Source organism: Melozone crissalis, unplaced genomic scaffold, assembly GCF_028551555.1.
Source record: "Melozone crissalis strain CALT ecotype California unplaced genomic scaffold, PUWL_Pcris_2 ptg000034l_1, whole genome shotgun sequence".
Taxonomy (NCBI): Eukaryota; Metazoa; Chordata; class Aves; order Passeriformes; family Passerellidae; genus Melozone; species Melozone crissalis.
In genome coordinates this window covers 20,745,469-20,763,978 of record NW_026535812.1, presented here as the reverse complement: position 1 = coordinate 20,763,978, position 18,510 = coordinate 20,745,469, and the positions used below count along the sequence as shown (strand labels likewise).

General features: G+C 40.9%; 1 protein-coding gene across 1 annotated transcript in view; it reads left to right on the top strand.

Annotated features, from left to right (window-relative positions):
* Positions 1-6,406: 6,406 nt before the first annotated feature.
* Positions 6,407-18,510, top strand: part of NAALADL2 (N-acetylated alpha-linked acidic dipeptidase like 2) — a 395,523-nt gene continuing 383,419 nt past the window's right edge. The window contains exon 1 of the mRNA XM_054282897.1: positions 6,407-6,451. The gene's annotated coding sequence lies outside the window, so the exon portion shown is untranslated. The remainder of the gene's footprint in view (positions 6,452-18,510) is intronic.

Sequence of the window (18,510 nt, the reverse complement as noted above, 5' to 3'; positions counted from 1 at the left end):
TAGGAAAAACAATGCGTGTCTGGGGAGCATCTGTTAAATGTTTCTGTCTTTCAGGTTGGTACAGTATGAATAAAGAGAAAATGAGTCCTGGGAGACAGAGAGCTCTTTCAGATGTCAGTCCTCCAATTAACTCTGTAAGGGCACACCAGAGCATCTCTGGGTAAAGGCCATCTGTCTTTTTCTCTTAATATGAATGGTGGCAATATAATTATTTTGAGTGGTGAAAGAAGATTCTCTCTTGGGAGAAATTTGTCTTGATTGAAAAGTACTGATTTATGCAAAGTCAGAACTGGACCCTGTAGCAGCTTTATTTTAAGCTGAACATTTAAAATGTGTATGATGTTTTAAAGTTTCTGAGAAGTTTTTGAAATGTGAACTAGTCTAAATTATGCAGAGGTCTTGGAGCTGAGCTAACTACAAGCAAGCTTTCCAATCTACTACTAACCCTCAAAACTGCCTCTACCTGAATGGCTTAAATGAAATATTGTGCTCTGGAAGGGGAAGAGAATAATATTTAGCTCAACTGCACTTTATCCTGTGCTTCTCAAAATGATCAGTTGCAAGACAATCATTAAAATCACAGGCTATATGTTACTGTCTTTGGAAGCAAATGATACACTGCAAGATTTGTGGGTCTTTGTCTTTTATCACAGCAAATCGAATGTGTCTGTGTCAGCAGGGGTTCTTTTTAGGTTGTTCCTTATTTTGCTAGACCTGCTACTTTTAAATAAAATGTTTTGAGTTAATAAAGAACAAAAATGCTGATGTTTATGGTGGTTTAAGAATTGCTGTTTGGTTTAAGTCTCTTTTCTTGCTAAGTGCTGGCTATAATGCAGCTCCAGATGAAATCAACCAGTAATTAGGGGTTGCCTCCTCTCTATCTTCTCCACAATCTTCAGCAGTTACCTCTTTTGTTCAAAAACAACTGGAAGTCAGGATATGTGAGGAAACCCCGGGATGAGTTAAACGATCAAGACCCAGAAAAGCCTGGAGCACTGCAGCCTGTAGTGTTCCTTCTCCATTTGGAACAAATTACCCATCCCAGCTTCAGACCTCAGTGGGGGAGAATATAAATTGGTTTTTATTTAGTCTTAATGTTGTGTTCGCCGTCCTACCTGCGCTCAGAGTATTTGCTGTAAGTGTGAGCCCTGCAGGTTGCCAAAGGGCCACTTGCAATGCTCTGTCTTCTGCTCCTGCTCCAGTTTTGCTGTTTTAGCCATCCTGGAGTAGAAGCCTAAACAGGGCATAGAGCATCAGGGGGAGAAACCTGGAGAGGGGGCAGGGAAGTCTGGGAAATAACAATGCGTGTATTTCATGGTAAAAAGGTGTAAGAGGATCTGAAAGTGTCAGGCTTTGGTGAAAAAAAATGGGTAGTTAAAAAACAGGATATATTCTATAAACAAGATTAAAGGAAATTAAATTGGAGGATTAAAGCTTAGCTTCTCTACCTGTTCTCATTTTCTGTTTCAATTCACAAAAACCTCCTAAAATCCACCGGTGATTCTTCTTTAAATAATGAAAAAAGCAAGAAGCATGTGTTCTCCATAATCTGTGGCTATAATCTTTATCATAGAAACTGTTTCTCTTGTGGAACGACTTTGGGTGCTTATGAGGGATGTTGATTATATTCAGGCTCATCTCTTGAATGAGTGGGTCTGGGATTCTCTGAGTGCTGTGTCCAGCTCTGGTCCCCCAACATAATGATGCTTTTGACCTGCTGGAGTGAGTCCCACAAAGATGATCAGAGACCTGGAGCATCTTTCCAATGGACTCAGGCAAAGTGGGGGTTGTTCAGCCTGAAAAGGTTCTAGGAGACATTAAAGCCCCTTCCAGTATCAAGACTTTGAGGAACTATGTCTTGCTGCTTAAAGATACAGCTTTATTGAGTAGGAGGGGAAAGGTGGGGAGAATCCACTGCAGGAAAGCTTTGATAAGAAACAGGACTTCCATCTCATTTCAATATGATAGATTTCAGAGTTTAAAGAAAATTCGATTAAGTAGGGAGTCACTTCCTTTACAGATAGAATAATCATGCTCTACTTTAAGCTTGGACAAAAATTAGAATTTCCTGCTTCTGCTAGTTATTCTTTGTAAGGCATGAATCAAGGGATAGAAAAATTTCAGGTGTACTGCAGAACCCCAAAAGAAATTAAGTTTTGCATCACTATGGACTACTTAAACAGTACTTGAACACGAATCGGACCAATTCTTCCACTTGTGTAAAGCATGTGTGCTTAAAAGCCATTTTAAGCGAGGTATTTCACTGCCTATGGGATGATGAATAATAATGGCTTGTCTAAGTATGTCACATTCCTCCTTGTTTAGTTGTCCTTTCCTAAGTAGTTGGGGAAGCCGTGGCAGCCATTCTAGGCCTAATTTTGTTATTTTCTCACTTTCCTAAGACTGTACAACTGTGCACTCCTGTCCTCTGGATCAGAGTACTTGATTATACAATGTTAGAAACATTCCCTAAACTAAGCTGGAGTTACTTCAGGAAGTGCAGTGAGGCAGTTCAGCTCTTAGGATACCTGATACAGGAATATCAGCCCTAGTGAGTTCCCATGATCCATTTAATGTCTTCATTCTTTGGAAGCTACTGCTATTAGCAGACTTTATAGGTAGGTAACGCTCATTTTTGTTGCTTTGTAGTGTTATTTTTCCAAATTCATTATTTAAAAGGTCATTTTCCAAGGTTGCTAGGTCTGAAATGACTGTTCTTGGCAGCAGCTCCAACTGTCTCTTCATTTCATTAATTTTCTTGCTGAATCGTGGATTTGTTCTGTAAAATACACATATCCAATTAATTTTTCAGTATAAAAGGCAGAGACTGCCCATAAAAAGGAATTTTAGTCTTTCAAACTGCATTTAGCAGATGGTTTTAAAGGTATTTAATTTCTTGTTTCCTCAAGTGGGGCTTCTGTTATTTAAATGTGTGGTGCCTTTAGCCTGTGTAAAGAAGCAGGACTTGACATTCCAGGCATGCCTACCGGTCCTCTTGGTCTCCAAACCTTCCTTGATTAAAAGCTGCGGGAATGGGCGATAAGGGGCAGGACTGCAGGTCCCTTTCAGACCTTTAAAATGACAGTTTTAATGCTCTCTTTCTCCTGCACTGGAATAAATAGTCCTGCCAACTACAGTCATCAGTGTCCTCCAGCAAGGGAGAGGGCATCACCCTTCACAGTGTCAGTTCACCAGCGTGGCAACCAGGTAGGATCTTTCTTATATGGGTCGTAGACTGAACTCTCTTAAAAATTAGATTTTTCTGTTAGTTAATCGAATACAACCCAAAAACGCAGCATCAAACCCAGCAAGGATTAAGGGAACCACGAGGTGGCAGTTCTGCTGCACAGAATGCCTCAAGCTCAATCACTTTGCAGGCTGGTAAAAAATACAAAAAGAGACAAACAAACCAACCCAACTTTCACCTACAGAAGGAAAGTAAACTTGTTCTTATAAACAGCCATTTGAAGTCAGGAGTTAAAACCATCACAAGGATTCCCTTCAACCTGACCAGGAGCTGGGCTTCGATGATCCTTGTGGGTCTCTTCCAACCCAAGTTATTCTATGCTAGACTTTCCATAAAACAACTCAGAAACTGCCTTATCCAGGATCTCAAGTCAATGGAATCTCTTTAAACTTAATATTCCATTTTCCCATGTTTCCATGGTCATTCCCAAACTATCAGATATTTTTTTGATAAGGAATGGTGTGCATCAATTCTGGTGTTCTAGGGATGTATGGTTTTCATGCACTGTTTCCTTTCAGCAAAGTTTTAGGGAAGGTTTTAAGTTTATATTTGATTATCTTGCATGTCCTTTTCTAGACAGGTCACAGTAAGTTTTTGCAAAATGTAGTTGCTTGGAGGTTTGTTTTTCTTCATAGTGTAAATCTATTTGTTTCCCTGAATGTTGGGGCACCACTCGATTTTTTTGTTGTTGTTGTTGTGGGTTTTTGTTTTTTTTCTTGTGACTTACTTCTAGAGTGTGTGGTTGTGATTCAGTACAAAAAAAAAGCCTTGCCAGTTGTCTAAAACTTTTCCCTTTGGTTGCAGTTCTGTACTGTGGTAAGCAAATGCTCTCTGCCTGTGATCTTAGATGATCTTTTGCCAATCCTTGGTAAAAATGCTGGGGGGAAGGGAGGAATTCTTGCAACAGCAGCAGGAAGGCAAGGGTCTGGGCAGCAAAGCTAGCCTGGCTTAAGCTAAAAGTTAATGGAATTTTGTATTTGACTGACTTTTGGCTATTGCTTAGTAATTAGGAGACCTGTCCAAGAATTTCTGACTAAAATGCAGCAGAGTCAGGAGACTCCAAACAGCTTTCTTAACAAACTCCTCACGAGTTTGTAGCCCTGTGTGAAAGCATGTGGAATCATGGCTGGTGCACTTTGCATTTAGAGATGATTTCTGTGCTGCAGTGTCACCTCACACTTGTGCCAAGCTTGGGACTGTCCAGAAGCAGTTCACAGCTGAAGCAGGGAAACGTGGAAATGTGGTGGTGTCAGATCTGTTTTAAACTTCAGCCTCAGCCCTTCTCATGGAATGGGCATGACTGGCTTAAGCTACACAGCACAAAATCTCAAGTCTGAAGTGATGAACAAAACCAGACTACAGCCATGGCTTGTACCTGGGGGTGGTATAGAAAAAAGAAGAATGTAGGAAGGAGCAGAGTTATAACATGTTATTGCAGGAGATGAAAAAATTGTGAATAAAAACTGATGAATCATGCTTTGGGTGAATGCATTTGTACACCTACAAACCTGACAGATTTCTTTGGGCATGAAAAGTACACCTCCAGCTGCAGCTGTTTTACTTCTGCTTAATGTTGAAAAAAGTACTTTATTAATGAGGATTGTAGACTAGTTCACCTGCTCTGTAGTGACCACATTGCTCTGTTTTTTTCTAAAACTGTTTTCAGGGCTATGGCAGTCCAGCCAGACTTTCCCATTAATACTTTATTAGCAGAAACCAGTTCTGTTATAGATGCTTGAAATTTGCTTTTCTGTCTGCTTATGCCTGGAAGACTTCTGGAAGACTGTTTTCTGCCTTTTCTGCAGCAGCTGCTGGGCTAAGATGCCTTTATTCCAATAGTAGTTTTTATTCAGTATTCAGTAGGGAAAACATTTTAAAGGTTCTTTTTTTTTTTTTTTTTTTTTTTTTTTTCCTTTCATAAGCGTCTTTCTGGGAAACGTGGCTGGACATATTTCTGCTTAAAATGAACATTTCTATCACTAATTCCCTTAAACAATACTAACCTTGACTTCAGAGAGTGAAATTTACCAGCCTGATGCTTTTCCTGCCTTTGTCGAACAGCTGAGCCCCGTACCTTGTGCGGTAGCATCCGGGATTACAGGACAAATTGTAGATTTAGGGACAGAATTAACAGCAAAACGCTTCCAAGCAGAACTAAGTCATTAATCTGGGTCGGGGAAATTTGTTTTACTAAGGAGGCAGTATTGTAATGGCAGTGCATTCGAGATCAAAGCTTACCTGTTAAGAGGCTTTGTGCGAGCAGTGTAATTGCAGCAGTTCAGACACCTACAGGACTGCGCTCTGATGTGGTTCGAGCCTTCAGGGTTTGGTTTCAGGCTCGGATGTTCAGGAATGTTCAGGGATAACCTGGATGTGGGTCCTGCCTGGCCAGGGGTGAGCTCAGCTCCTGTCATCTCCCCTCCCAGCTCCGGGACTGTGACCTGTACAGGCACAAAAAGCTGCACATCAGAAATTATCCCCCCACAAAAGATGTAAAGGCTTGAACACCACCATTATCTGCTAAATGGTACAGAAGGCTGAAAGAGTTCAGCCTGGAGATGAGAACACCAAGGAAACCTCAGAGCTCCTTCTAGTTAAACGGGCTAACAGAAGAGTTTTGACAAGGGCTGGATTGATATGATGGAGAATACCCTCTCTCCACCAAAAGCTAGACTTAGATTAGATATATGATAGAAACTCTTCCCTGTGCGGGCGGTGAGACCCTGCCACAGGTTGCGCACAGAAGCCGTGGCTGCCGGGCAGTACTCGATGCCGGGCTGGACAGAGCCTTGCGCACCCTGCTCTAGTAGCAAGTGTCCCTGCTCGCGGCACAAGAGTTGTAACAAGATGCTCTTCACAACCCAACCATTCCTCGGTCCCCTGAACGCCCTCCCCTCTGTCCCGTCCCGGCAGGGCCCGGCGGCTCCGGCGCGGCCCCGCGGGCGCTCCCCGGGGTGGCCCCTCACGGCCGAGGCCGGGCGCGCTCCGCTTTACGGCTGCTGAAAACTCCCTGGGCGGGCCGGGCCGGGCCGTGCGGCGCCGGGCACCGCGCGGGGCAGCGCAGGTACCGCCGGGCACAGCGCGGGTACCGCCGGCTACAGGCATTTACCGCCAGGGCCCGCAGGGCAGCGTAGGTAACGCCGAGCACCGCGCAGGGCACGCGGGTGCTGCCGGGCACAGCGCGGGTACCGCGGGGCAGCGCAGGTAACGCCGGCTCGGGCGGACCGGGGCGGGCGGGACACCGGGGCTCCTCACCCCGACCCCGCGGAGGAGCTGTCAGCGCGGAGGAGAGCTCGGTCAGCTCCGTGCGTGTTGTTTTTTTTTTTCCTAAAAGTAACTCAGAACTTGGGGAAATGAAAGGATCCGCGGCTGCTCCTGCGGGGCTCCGGGCTGGAGGTGGTTTGGGGTGGGGCAGGTAAATTTACCGTGCGGACCGTCCCGCACAGCCCGGGAGCTCCCGCTCTCTCCCCATCCCTGGTTCCCACTGCCCGCGGGGAGCCGCTCCGTGTTCTGCTCTTTGCTTTCTGTTCGCCCAGAAACGGGACACCAGCGTGGTGTCTCTCGCTTGAGTTTAGAAACTGAACGGTATGTTTACTAAATATTGAAACAGACTCCACAAACACAGTGAGCTGTGTCACGGGTTGGAAACTTTCTGCAAGCCGTGAGCGCAGTTGGGAGGATGGCAGGACGCGCTCCCCTCCGGGTTTGGGGGTGCTCAGGGTACCAGAAACGCAGCCGGGAAATTTCACAACTTTCAGTCTAGGACAGCATTGTCACTGTCGCCCTTCTGTGTGATTCTCGGTGTCTTGGTTTCTGCATCCATGCAGAGCTCCTTGACTTCGGCAGGTGTTCGTCTCCTGTAGTTGAGACGGCCTCAAAATTGTAATTAAAATAAACTCCGTAACGAGCGTGGAGTTGACACTTGCAAAACAGCACTCGAGGCATCTCGCTGACTTCAGCTGAAACTTGCGGAATTGTTGCTGAGTCATCAGGACAGAAATATTCGTGGAAGAAATAAAGAATTTAGATTTTTAACCCTGATATGAACGGCCTGTTTCATGTTGGCTTATTTATTACTCGGTACATATTTCTTGCATTTACAGGCAAATTTATTTGTTCAGTGGTTAGCATATGGAAAGCATTAGATGACTGAAACTGTAACGATGCCAGTCCTGTATATCAAGCAATAACTGTATGTATTTTTAGAATTTTAATCTAAAGAGCTCTTGTATGAGTCCCAGTACATCCATAACACAGCATTTATCTCTGCTATCATCAAAATACTGAAGAGTGTCTCCTGAATTTTGGTCGTGATCACATTCCTAGTAGATGTCTTAACTGAATGATAATCTACCATAAAGTTAATCACCTGAAACAAGCCTAAGAGTGATCTTTTGTAGCTTACCTTCAGCAGTTTTTTTTCTGCTGGAATTTTTTAATTAAAAACCCTAGAGCTACACTCACAACATTTTCTTTAAAAAATTATCCCACAGAAACACACTTTTTTCCAAGTTTCATCAGGTATTTCTTGGTTTTAGTGTCTTATCTGAAATTAGTTTTTTTTCGCATCCTTAACATTTGTTACTAACAAGTCACATTGTTTGATGATGAAGCAATTCTTCTGTCGTGATAATGGAAAACTGTGGTTTTTTTGCATTGAAGAGTTGGGTCCAGGTTGTTGATCTGGAGCAGAAAATAAGGTTTAAGTGGGAAGAAAGTCAGAATTATCTAAGTTAATAGAGGGATGCTCGTGGTTCACATGCATGTCACAAGCTGTAGTTTTTGGTAGCAGCTCCCATAGTCATGCTGGGTCATATGACTTCCCGCTCTGTTAATCCTCATAGCTGAAGTCTTTGCTTGTCACTGCTGTGGTGCATACCTGCATTATTTTTTCCCCCTTTTTAAATAACCTCAGGGTATGAACACAAACCAGACAAAAATAGACCTTCAAAGTGGTTTATCTCCCCCTTAATAAACAGATTTATTTCAGAAGTTCTTTGTGATTTGTATGTAATCCTCCAGGGAACGTGTGCTGTAGATCTTCATTATGGCAATCTGTCAAACAGACATTTCTAAATCCTCAGACTTTTCCAGTGGCTCTGGATCTTCTACTCTAAACTTAATTTTGTTGGCAAGGCCAGCATTCCTGCAGTACAGAATTGCCTAAACTCTGCTTGGGAAGTGTTATGCTTTCTCATTTTGTTTGGTTTCATTTTCTTCTTTTCCAGTCCTCTCCTCCCCTGTGATGCTTGCTTTGGTGTTTAGACACATGCATTATAAATACATTTATAAATGAGTTCATTAGGAGTATGTAATGTAATATGAGGACATCATTGATAGGTGGCTCTAAATTAAAACTTAGCAGAACTGGGATCCTGTTTGGCATTTTTGTGCAAATCATACTTTGGTTTGCAGTTAATCCAGCTGTGAAATAGGCCGTGTGTGCAGCTGTGGGATCCTGAGCAGATACTAATGTGGAAATTGCCTCCAGTAAGTAACTCAGTGTTCTGACTGGGAAAGGAGTGTCTAGCCAGGTAAGGGTCAGTCTCTTCTCCTAAATAACAAGGAAAAGGACAAGAAGAAACTGCTGATGCCTGAGAGGGGTTTAGATTGGATGTTGGAAAAGAAATCCTTCACAGAAAAAGGCTGTTGAGCACTGGAACAATCTGCTCAGGAGAGTGGTGTAGTTCTCATCCCTGGAGGAATTTAGAGGATGTGTAAATGTGACACTTGGGGACACTGTTTAGTGCTGGGCTTGGCAGTGCTGGGTTAATGGTTGGACTCGATGTTCTTAGAGGCCTTTTCCAGCCTACGAGGTTCTGTGATTCTATCATCAGTTGAAAACAAAGCATTGTGTTCTCAAAGACTTGGCACCATGTGCGCCACAGCACTCTGTTCCTCCTCAGACGAGCACCTCTTGGGTCTGCCAGTGTGCCTGGTTAGTGCTGCTGTGCAGGGAAGCAGCAAAGGTCACTGTTCATCCTCCAGTACCTGCACAGTTTCAAAAAAATAATAATCAAGCGCACCTGTCACAGCCCAGGCTGAGTGCAGACAGGAGTTGTTTTCTCTCAGCCATCTTCTTGCCATGAGAGCTGTTGGTCAGTTGGGATCTAGCAGGGAAAAAAATAGCAAGACTGCATATCTGAAAACAGTCAAAAAGGAGGCAAGTGAAGGTTCACCAACACTGCTTCTTCTGGCTTCTTGTACAAACGTGTTTGTAGTTCTTTGTGGCTGTCTGACACACAGAATAGGAACAGGAACTGAATAAAAATGTGAATATGCTGTTATTTATTACTGATCTGTTACTTGTGTTGAAAATCGATGATACAACACTATTGACGTGGGTTGTTGACCTCAGTAAGCCTTCATGTTGAATTCAGGCTGGTTAACTCTATACACTACTAAGTACAGCATTCCACCTTTATCCACAGCCAAAGGATTCAGCAGTCACACAGTTGTTTTGGGCTTTCTGCTTGAAAATTAGAGAGATGTGTCTCCCAAACGTGTGTAGGGAGGGGGATATATGCAACAGGGAAGTTGAATTGGTAGAATTGTGGAGTCTGTTGTTTAGTTTTCTCTGGATTGCTTTTTAGCTTCTCAGTTAACTGTTTTCCATGTAAATACAGATTAATTTGAGAGAACTTGTGGAAAAGCTCCACTATGACCCAATCTCTATGTGGCTGGGCAGGAAATGTACTGTGTCTTTGTGTTTGGCACTAGTGAGATCACACCAAAAATCTTCTGTCAAGTTTGGGTGTTCATACTTCAAGCAGGATAGAGTCAAAGAGACTTCAGAGAACTCTAAGAAAGAATAAGGGCTGAAAATTGCTCCTGAGGGAGAAATTCTAAGAGCTCAATATGTTAAATATTATCAAAGAGAAAGGAGGGGAGGGACTTGATTGCAGTGTTAAAGCATGTGCTTTGTGAACTGAAATTCTGTGATGAAGCAGAAAATGATGGGATATCAAGATCCTGTGGCTAAAATATGAGCCAGACACATTTGCAGTAGAAACAAGAACTGCATCTTCAGCAAGAGGGTAATTTATTGCACATAATGGTAGGATATTCATCAAAGGACAATTTTAATTCAAATACTATATTATTCCTTTAAGATGTACCTAAGTAAAACTTGAGGGCATGTGTACATTTGCTATACAAGTCACAGCAGATCATCAAAGTATTTTTCCTGTATCTAAATACTTGCATCTGCATAAAAAGACAATCATAAAATATGGTTAGCCCAGGAGACTGTTGAAATTAGAACAGAACTGATGGATAACTGAAGACTTTTAGATGTCTAAAATGCCTGGAAATGATGAATCACAGAATAGTTAGAGTTGGGAGAGATGTCTGGAAATCCTGTAGTCCAACCCCCAAAACAAAGAATTCTTAAACAAGAATTTGTTTTAACTGTACTGAAGGTTGAAAAGTTGGGTTGGTGAATAATTCTTTAGCAATGCAAAGATGTCATTACACTCAATTTCTGCATTAGGAGGTCTTGGCCACTTTAAATACTAAATTAATATACCAGTTGCTAAGATTCCTTACAGGTTTTCATGAAAGTGCTGTGGAAATTAAGGTGGTTGAAGTTCAGAATCTGAAAGAAAGGTGAAATTAAAAAAACCAACCAAATCCTGCCGTCACTGAGTAAGTTTCATAGAAGAGAACACTTGGGCTACTATAGAAAACTGCTGAATATAACAGGGTGGTAACAGAACATACTGTGTGTGTGGGGGAATTATTGGAGGGTTTGCAGGGAGGGATTTGTAGATCCTGCAGAGATTTGGGGGAAATCTGTGTTATAATGCATTATCTCCTGCAGTGAAGAGCCAGCAGGAATGTTCTGAGGTTTTTCCTGTGCTCAGTTTTACATGCCTTTAGCAGTCAATGCTTTCAGGCCTTAGGCTTAGTAGAATTGTAGGCAGCTGTGCTGGTTTTGCTGGGGATAGAGTTAATTTTTTTCCTAGTAGCTGGAACAGGGCTGTGCTTTGGATTTGTGCTGGAAATGGTGTTGATAATAACGGGATGTTTTGGTTAGCTCTGAGTAGTGCTTGCACAGAGCCAAGGCCTTTTCTGCTCCTCACCCCACCTGTGAGGGGGCTGGGGATGCACAAGGAGTTGGGAGGGTCACAGTTGGGATATCTGATCCCACTGACCCTGGGAATATTCCAAACTAACGGGGGTTGTGCTCAGAATAAAGCAGGGAAGCAGAAAAGGGAACATTGGGAGTGATGGCACGTACTTTCCCAAGTCATTTTTAGGTGTGATGGATCCAGGCTTTTCTGGGTTTGTCCATGGGGAGTGGGGAACAAATTCCGTGTTTGGTTTTGCTTTCATGCACAGCTTTTACTTCTCCTGTTAAATGGCTTTATCTCAGCCCATGGCTTTTCTCAATTTTCTGATTTTCTCCCTCTTCTCACAGTGGGAGAGTGGCTGTGTGGGGCTGGGTTGGACCCCCTCGCTGGGGGTTAAACTGTGACAGCAGCATGAGGAGAAATAAAAGAATGGAACGTCAAAATAGCAAACCTCCCTCTGACACAGTTTGACAGGATGAGCAGAAGTCAAGCTGCAGCACAAGTCAAATAAGATATGCCTGTCTTGTATAAACTCTTCAGCTTTATGGAGAGCATGTCAGGAATCAGCCTTCAATATGATGAGAGATCATCAAAATAAATGGAAAGGGCCAAGCTAAGAGCACATCACTCAGTGAAACCAGTCTTTTTTCTTAAATCCCAGAGGATACTGAAGCAATGACCAGGGGATTGATTAGGGAGCGGGGTTTGGTGAACCAAATCATGTATATGATGAGGACCAGCTGGTTATAAAACTGCAGCAAATTACAGCAGGAAAAGTCTGCAGCTGGAAGGATTTTTGAGTGTCTGAAGGTGATTGTGCTCCTTGTCTCAAGGGATTATGTGCAAGTATCCAGAAAGTTTCATGATACGTGCTAAAGGGAGAGCTGGATATTTGTTGTATTGCTCAATGTAAGTGTTGGAAAAAGCTGAAAAAGTGGAGGTTTTGGGGCTCAGTCCATAAATTTTAAGCCACTTACTTTGATTGCATACTTCCTTACAAATGTTTAACAGCTTAGAAACAGCTGGAAGATGGATGATTGTGAAGGCTGCAATTACAGAAAAACCTGCAGCAGTGAGTGTGCAAGATAGAGATGTTTGAGCATGTGTTGTTTTTCTCCTTACTAATAGCAGAAACTAATTCATAGGTGAATTCATACTTTCCTTCAGGACTGTTTTTAGTTATTATTCTTTTTAGGCATTTATTTTTATGTTCCAAGTAGTTCTATAAAAGTTCTGCATTTATTTTATATTTCTGTTCATGTTGGAGATTACATAAATTTGTTTTAAGCTTTGTCTTTGCAATGGTGGTAAAGGTTTAACTTTTATAAAACATAAGATTTTTTTTTTCTTTATGCTCTGACTTAGGCTTTTAATATGTGTGATATAAGGTGTCATGGGCCAGGTTTGTGGTTTAAAAAGATTAACTGTAGTAAAACTGTAATGTAGAGTGATGGGTGAAAAATTTTTTTTAGAAAGCTAATTATTTGCAGAAAACCATGTGTATACTGACAATTTCCAAGTAGACTTGGGTGTATTTATCTGCCCATTATAGTTCTTATTTTACAGATGAATATGCTAAGTGCTATTCAGAATTATTTGGCCATATGTTCCTGTTTTTATGGAACTTCATTTTGCGGGCTCTTTATACAAATAAAGTTTTCTCTTCATGATGGAGTATACTAAGAGGAAGAGAAAAGAATGTTATTTCAAATGTTATACCTTTTGCAGAAGAGCAGATGGTGTTTGTATGTGGGGCTTCCAGGAAGTTTTTACACTTTGAAACTACTGCTTTATTCCAGATTGCCTAAGAGAAATGTGGTTTTAGCTCCTGTGGAGCATCCCAGGTTGTGTCACAGTTGATGTCAGTTCAGGTTGTTTCACAGCTGATGTCAGTGTGTTCTAAAGCAGCAGAGATGTGGGTTGTGCTGACCCTTTGTCACTGTGTTTGTATAATGTGGATTGTTCCCAAGTGCAGGCAAGAGTTGGTTGCCTAAAGTTTATTTTGTGCAGTGCTTTGGCAAGAGTGGTCCTGAGTGAGGTGACACTGAATGATTTTGAGTTTCTGTATCTTTATTTGTGTCCTTTAAGACTTGACTCTTCCAGTTTTCAATTTCCAGCTTTGGAAGCTGTTGGGGATCAGTCCCCTGTGACACAGGTCAGCTCCTTCAGCACCTTTGGACAGCTCACCACCACCACCACAGCTGGTTCTCTGCAGTCAATTTGATGCTTCATTGGCACTAAATGTGATCCAAAATCCCCTGGGAAAAAAACAGTAGGCAGATGATGAATTTTCCTAGTTGTCTTTTAATGTGAAATTTGAAATCCACTGGTCATGCCAATCGTGAGAAAAAATGAACTTGTTAATAAAGTCTCAGAGGAACTTTTAGGTGGGTGCTGCAGGCTGCATTGACACATTAAATTATTAAACATGACTTTTTACAAATGTGTTCCAAGACATTTACATCTATGAATCACAAACATCACGCTGGGTGAGACTAAAGGCAGGGATTTATGTTGTTTTGCTGTCCACATTAGTTAATTGTTTTTCACTATTCCCTTGCTTAGTTGTTGGGGGTTTTTATGACAATATTTGGGCACGTTAAGAAGCATATTTTCCTCGTGGTGATTTGCTTCAAATAACTTTGTTTTAGTACTATTTTGGTAGGAGCAAATCCGTATGGGCTCTGGCACAGAAATAATGCCTTGCATGAATATTTGAAATGTAATTGGAGATCTCGCAGCAAAAAATACTGAATTGCTGTAGATACACACCTTGTATCTACAACAAATAAAGCATTATGTCGGGGGCTTAGAGAATTTTGTAATCTTCCTGTTGACACTGCAGTTGTTGTGGGAGCCACTGCTGCCTGAAGGAGCTCCCTGTGAGGAGGAAACTGAAACTTTGGGGGCCACCTGTGTACAAAAATGAAATTTTTGTACGCTGTGCCTCTGGCTCTAGCCTCTGTCTGAGGCTGAGCTATGGAAGTCCAATAAAATATTATGGATTTACTAATTTAGGGGACTCTGACAATACCTGTGGACAAAAGTAATGGCTTGATCCGGCTCTTGCTTCCTTTAACTATTAAAGGAAGTTGTATCCTCATCCCCATTCTGTAAGAGAGCCACTGCGGCCATGCATTAAGGGGGAAAAACTTAAATGTTTTGATTATACATGGAAGATACTTACATGATGACAGAAACACGCCTCTGGAATTTTTTTTCAGCAGTGAGATGTTGGATTACTGCATATTTTTACTGTATCAACTGAGAATAAAGCCTATTCACTATTATTTATATATAAGTGGTTCCACAAGAGAGGCAGTGCTGGGATGCTCAAAACCTGGTCTTGTTTTCAGACCCAAGTGTTGGCCCAGAGATGATGTGTGAGCATGTGCTCAGCACGTTCAGTGCTCTGTGGTTATTCAGCCTCTCTGAGCTGCAGACAAGCATGCAGAAGTATCCAGGGTTCTCCTGGGATGGAATGGGAACAAATGCAAAGATATTTTTAAGTCAAATTGAATTCTTGTTTTCTTACCAGCTAATCACATGTATTAGATGCTTGATGAGTTTCTGCTGTCTGGAAAACAGATACAACATGGGCAAATATGTCTGGCACAAGCCAGATGGTTTGATTTTTGTCTTCATGGAAAGAGTAGGAGAAAATGCATGTAGAGAGCAAAGAGGCTGTGGAGAATGGGGTGCTTCCAGGGAAAAATAAAAATTACTTCTCTATCCTGATCAATTACTAGCCTATGCAGTTTTAATAAAGAGCTTTTCTTGATTGCCAAGTTGTGGTTTCTTTTCACTTGCTTCATCCACCTACTTGTAATGCTTTGAAAATGACTATTTTGGGATGTGTTCTCTTGCTTTCATCCTTAGTCAAAAAAGGGTTTTTTCCCCTCGTGTTTCCTAACAGCTGTTTTTCATAAGTGCATGTGTGGATAAATACTAATTTCCCCTGTGGTCTAGCTGGCTTTTCTGCACTGTTAATACTCCACCACAGCAAAAAGTGATTCTGTATCCACTCTTCATTCTTGGTGTATTTTGTATGCCAGCAATTAAGTGTAGATTTTGAAGCTGAGTGGGTGATTAACTCTGAAAGTGTAAATTCACTCACTTTGCATGTGTGTTTTACATGGGTTTCACTGTCTAACCAGTTCTTGAGAACACTTCAGTTTTTCTAGAGCAAAACATGTCTCCTCTGCAGGAGAAAAAAAAAAAAAAAACAAAATAGTTTTCAAGTATTTTTTTAAAAATTTAATTAATGTGAATGTTCAAAGATCCAGCAGTTCAGAACCAGAAAGTCCCAGGAACAAAAATATTCCTGGAATGTGTGTTCCAAGGTAGGATAATTCTATGGCACAAGTGTGGAGTTTTAGCTTTGTTTGTTTGTTTGGGTTTTTGATAAAGTTATTGTTTTGCTTTTACTTTTTGTTTGTAAAATGAAGCATCTGCTGCTTTATTATTTTGAGTCATGTCAAGATGGTTCTGGCAAATAAGAATTACTGATGTACTTTTGAGTACAGGGAGCTGAAATGAAATACATATTTTCATATATGTAGCAGTTATACACTGATGTACGGCGACAATAAAGAGTTTATTTATTTATGTACAATCTTGGTCAGCTAGGCTTGTGGCCTCTGAGTTTGTAAATAGTTTCCAGAAAGGCTGTAGGGAATATTTATAGGAATTTTTCTGAGTGCCTATTCAAAGAGGGATCTGAGGTGTATTAAAGGAAGTGTGCATTTCTTAGTAAACAGCAAGTTTGAAGAATTATGGAATTGTTATTTCAAGTTATGTGCCAGTAACCTGAGACAGTCTCCCTTTTGAAAGAAGTTTTGGTTTTCTCTTGCACACTCCGGGACTGAAATGTGTTTGTTTTCGGGCTGCTGATGGATCAGGGCTTGCTGGAGCTGTCTGTGTGTCAGAGCAGAGGCACTGACAGCCCCTGGCAGGGTGGGGTGAAACTCTCTGGTGTTCTTCTGCCTTCCTTCCACTTAAAGATTTGTGTTCCAATACTTGAAAGGAATGGAAAGAACATTAGTAAATATCAAATTATAGTTGAATTGTTGCTGCTTCCTAAGGCACAATTTTTTTGTTTGCTGTATTTTGCCCATTGATGAGAAACTTGAAAAAACTTAATCTTGTGAGAAACAGAAGTGTGTTTTTGAAACAAAGTACTGATGTATAAGAAATACTTTGTGCTCTTTCTTTTTCTTTTTTTTTTCTTATAGAATAAGATATCTTTCTAGATCTAATTTCTTCTAATCTCTTAAGTGGCAAAGCCTAAGTAATTTTCTCCTTTTTCTAGCAGATACTCTGTGTGATTCAGTTTTGAAGTCAAATTCCTTCTGTGTTTAATGGAGACATTTCTTTTTCTTTATGTTGCTTGAAAGGAGTTAAGTAGTGACCCTTCCTAGAAAGATGAGATAGAAGTGTTACCAAAAAAAGAAAAAAAATTTCTTGACCTTTAGTGCATATTTTTTTTAAGTATTGATTCAAAAGTCTGAATATCCCTGATGTCCGGAGGAGGCATAAAAGTGTCAGTGTAAGAAATGTATCAAAGTAATTTGGTTTTTCAGGATTGAAATAAATGTGATTTAAAGGGAAACTGTCAAGATGCTTAGATCTTAAACTACGTTTGTGGGAATTTGATTTTTATTCTGTTAGAAACTTGCATTTACACCGTTGGTTCTAGAATAAATTAACTAAAAGCTGTAGAGAAACTTCAAAGATTATTATTACAGTGCTCTGTAGGGAATATTAATCCATTTATTGTTTATCTCTTGCCTTGGAGGAATTCCTTGTAGAAACTTTTACTCAATTATCTTGTGCAGTGTTCTTACCTGCTATGTGAATGTTGAAATGATTGACTGACACAAAGTTCTACTGGTTTGTGAGGAAAAGTGGCGTGGCAAAAGAACAGAATTTTCTTTGAAACTGTGTAGAGGAAATTGCCTTGCAGTGATATGAGATGTGCCTCACAATCTGCCTTAAAATGCACACTGACCCTTTTTCTGATATTGAGTGGGAACTTGGGCAGATATTTCTCAAATAAAAAGCAATCTGGAAATGGATTAAACCTGAATAATTATTCACTGATGGGAATCTAGATATAGGAGCTTCTGTATGCACCCAGAAGTTCCTGAATGTACAGAAGCTAATATAAATATTACCTCAGTCTTTCCTGGTAATCTTCTCTCAATCTAGGCTTTGCTTAAAACCTAATTTCTGATAGTCTATGGGCACTGACTGTGACTTGCAGGCCAGTGTGTGTGATTTCTGTTTCAGAGCATTTTTTTTAACCCTGGCATACTAATCAGATTCTGCAGAGCTCTCTGCTGTATTTTGTTAGTTATTGCAGCAGGTTAAAAATTAAAAGGAAGGGCCAATGAAAACTAATTTAATCAGGAGCGCTTTGTGCAGAGTCAGTACTGAGTGTGGTTTATCAGGGCTTTGTAATGAGAACACCACGATGAAGTAAAGAGGGATTCAGTGTTTATCTAAGATTCTGTTAATATGAGAGAATTCTAGATCTTTTCCAGGGGACATTTTTGAAGATTTGTCATTTTTGTGATATTTGTGTTTTTTATATTCTCACTTGGCTGGGTGAGGTGGACTGGACAGCAGGTTAGACTTGAACAAAATAAATATACACAGCCTAAAGTATGCAAGATTTTGCTATCGATGTAATGAAGCTAAACTGTTGGGAAGTTGTGTGGGTTTTTCTTTCTAAGATTGGTTTTACCTTCATGAACTCTATATTAATATTGGAATGTTTTTTTAAAATACCCTACTACTAAAATACATGCTGAAATTGTTTTCATTAATAGCTTAGTGTCTTTCTAGGCAATACTTATTCCTCATCCTCAGCCACTAACCTTTGTTTCTTTAATTTAGGCTTCTTCTGACATTGTTTTAAGCCCCATTTTCCAGGGGTGGGGATGTGTGGGTGTATTAGGAAAAATAAAAGAGTTTACCTGGAGCTTGTACTGATCCAAAAAGCACTGAGGTGTCTGAGGTGCTTGGCTTTTGTAGTGATTGCTTTAATCAAGCTAATTTGGGGACAATGAAATTTAGATCTCTGGATTTACAGGTGACTTACCCAGTGCTTAAGTCAGGGCTCTTGCTCAGCAAAGCATTAATATTGGCGATTATATGCTTTCTTCTGCTAATTCAACAAATTAA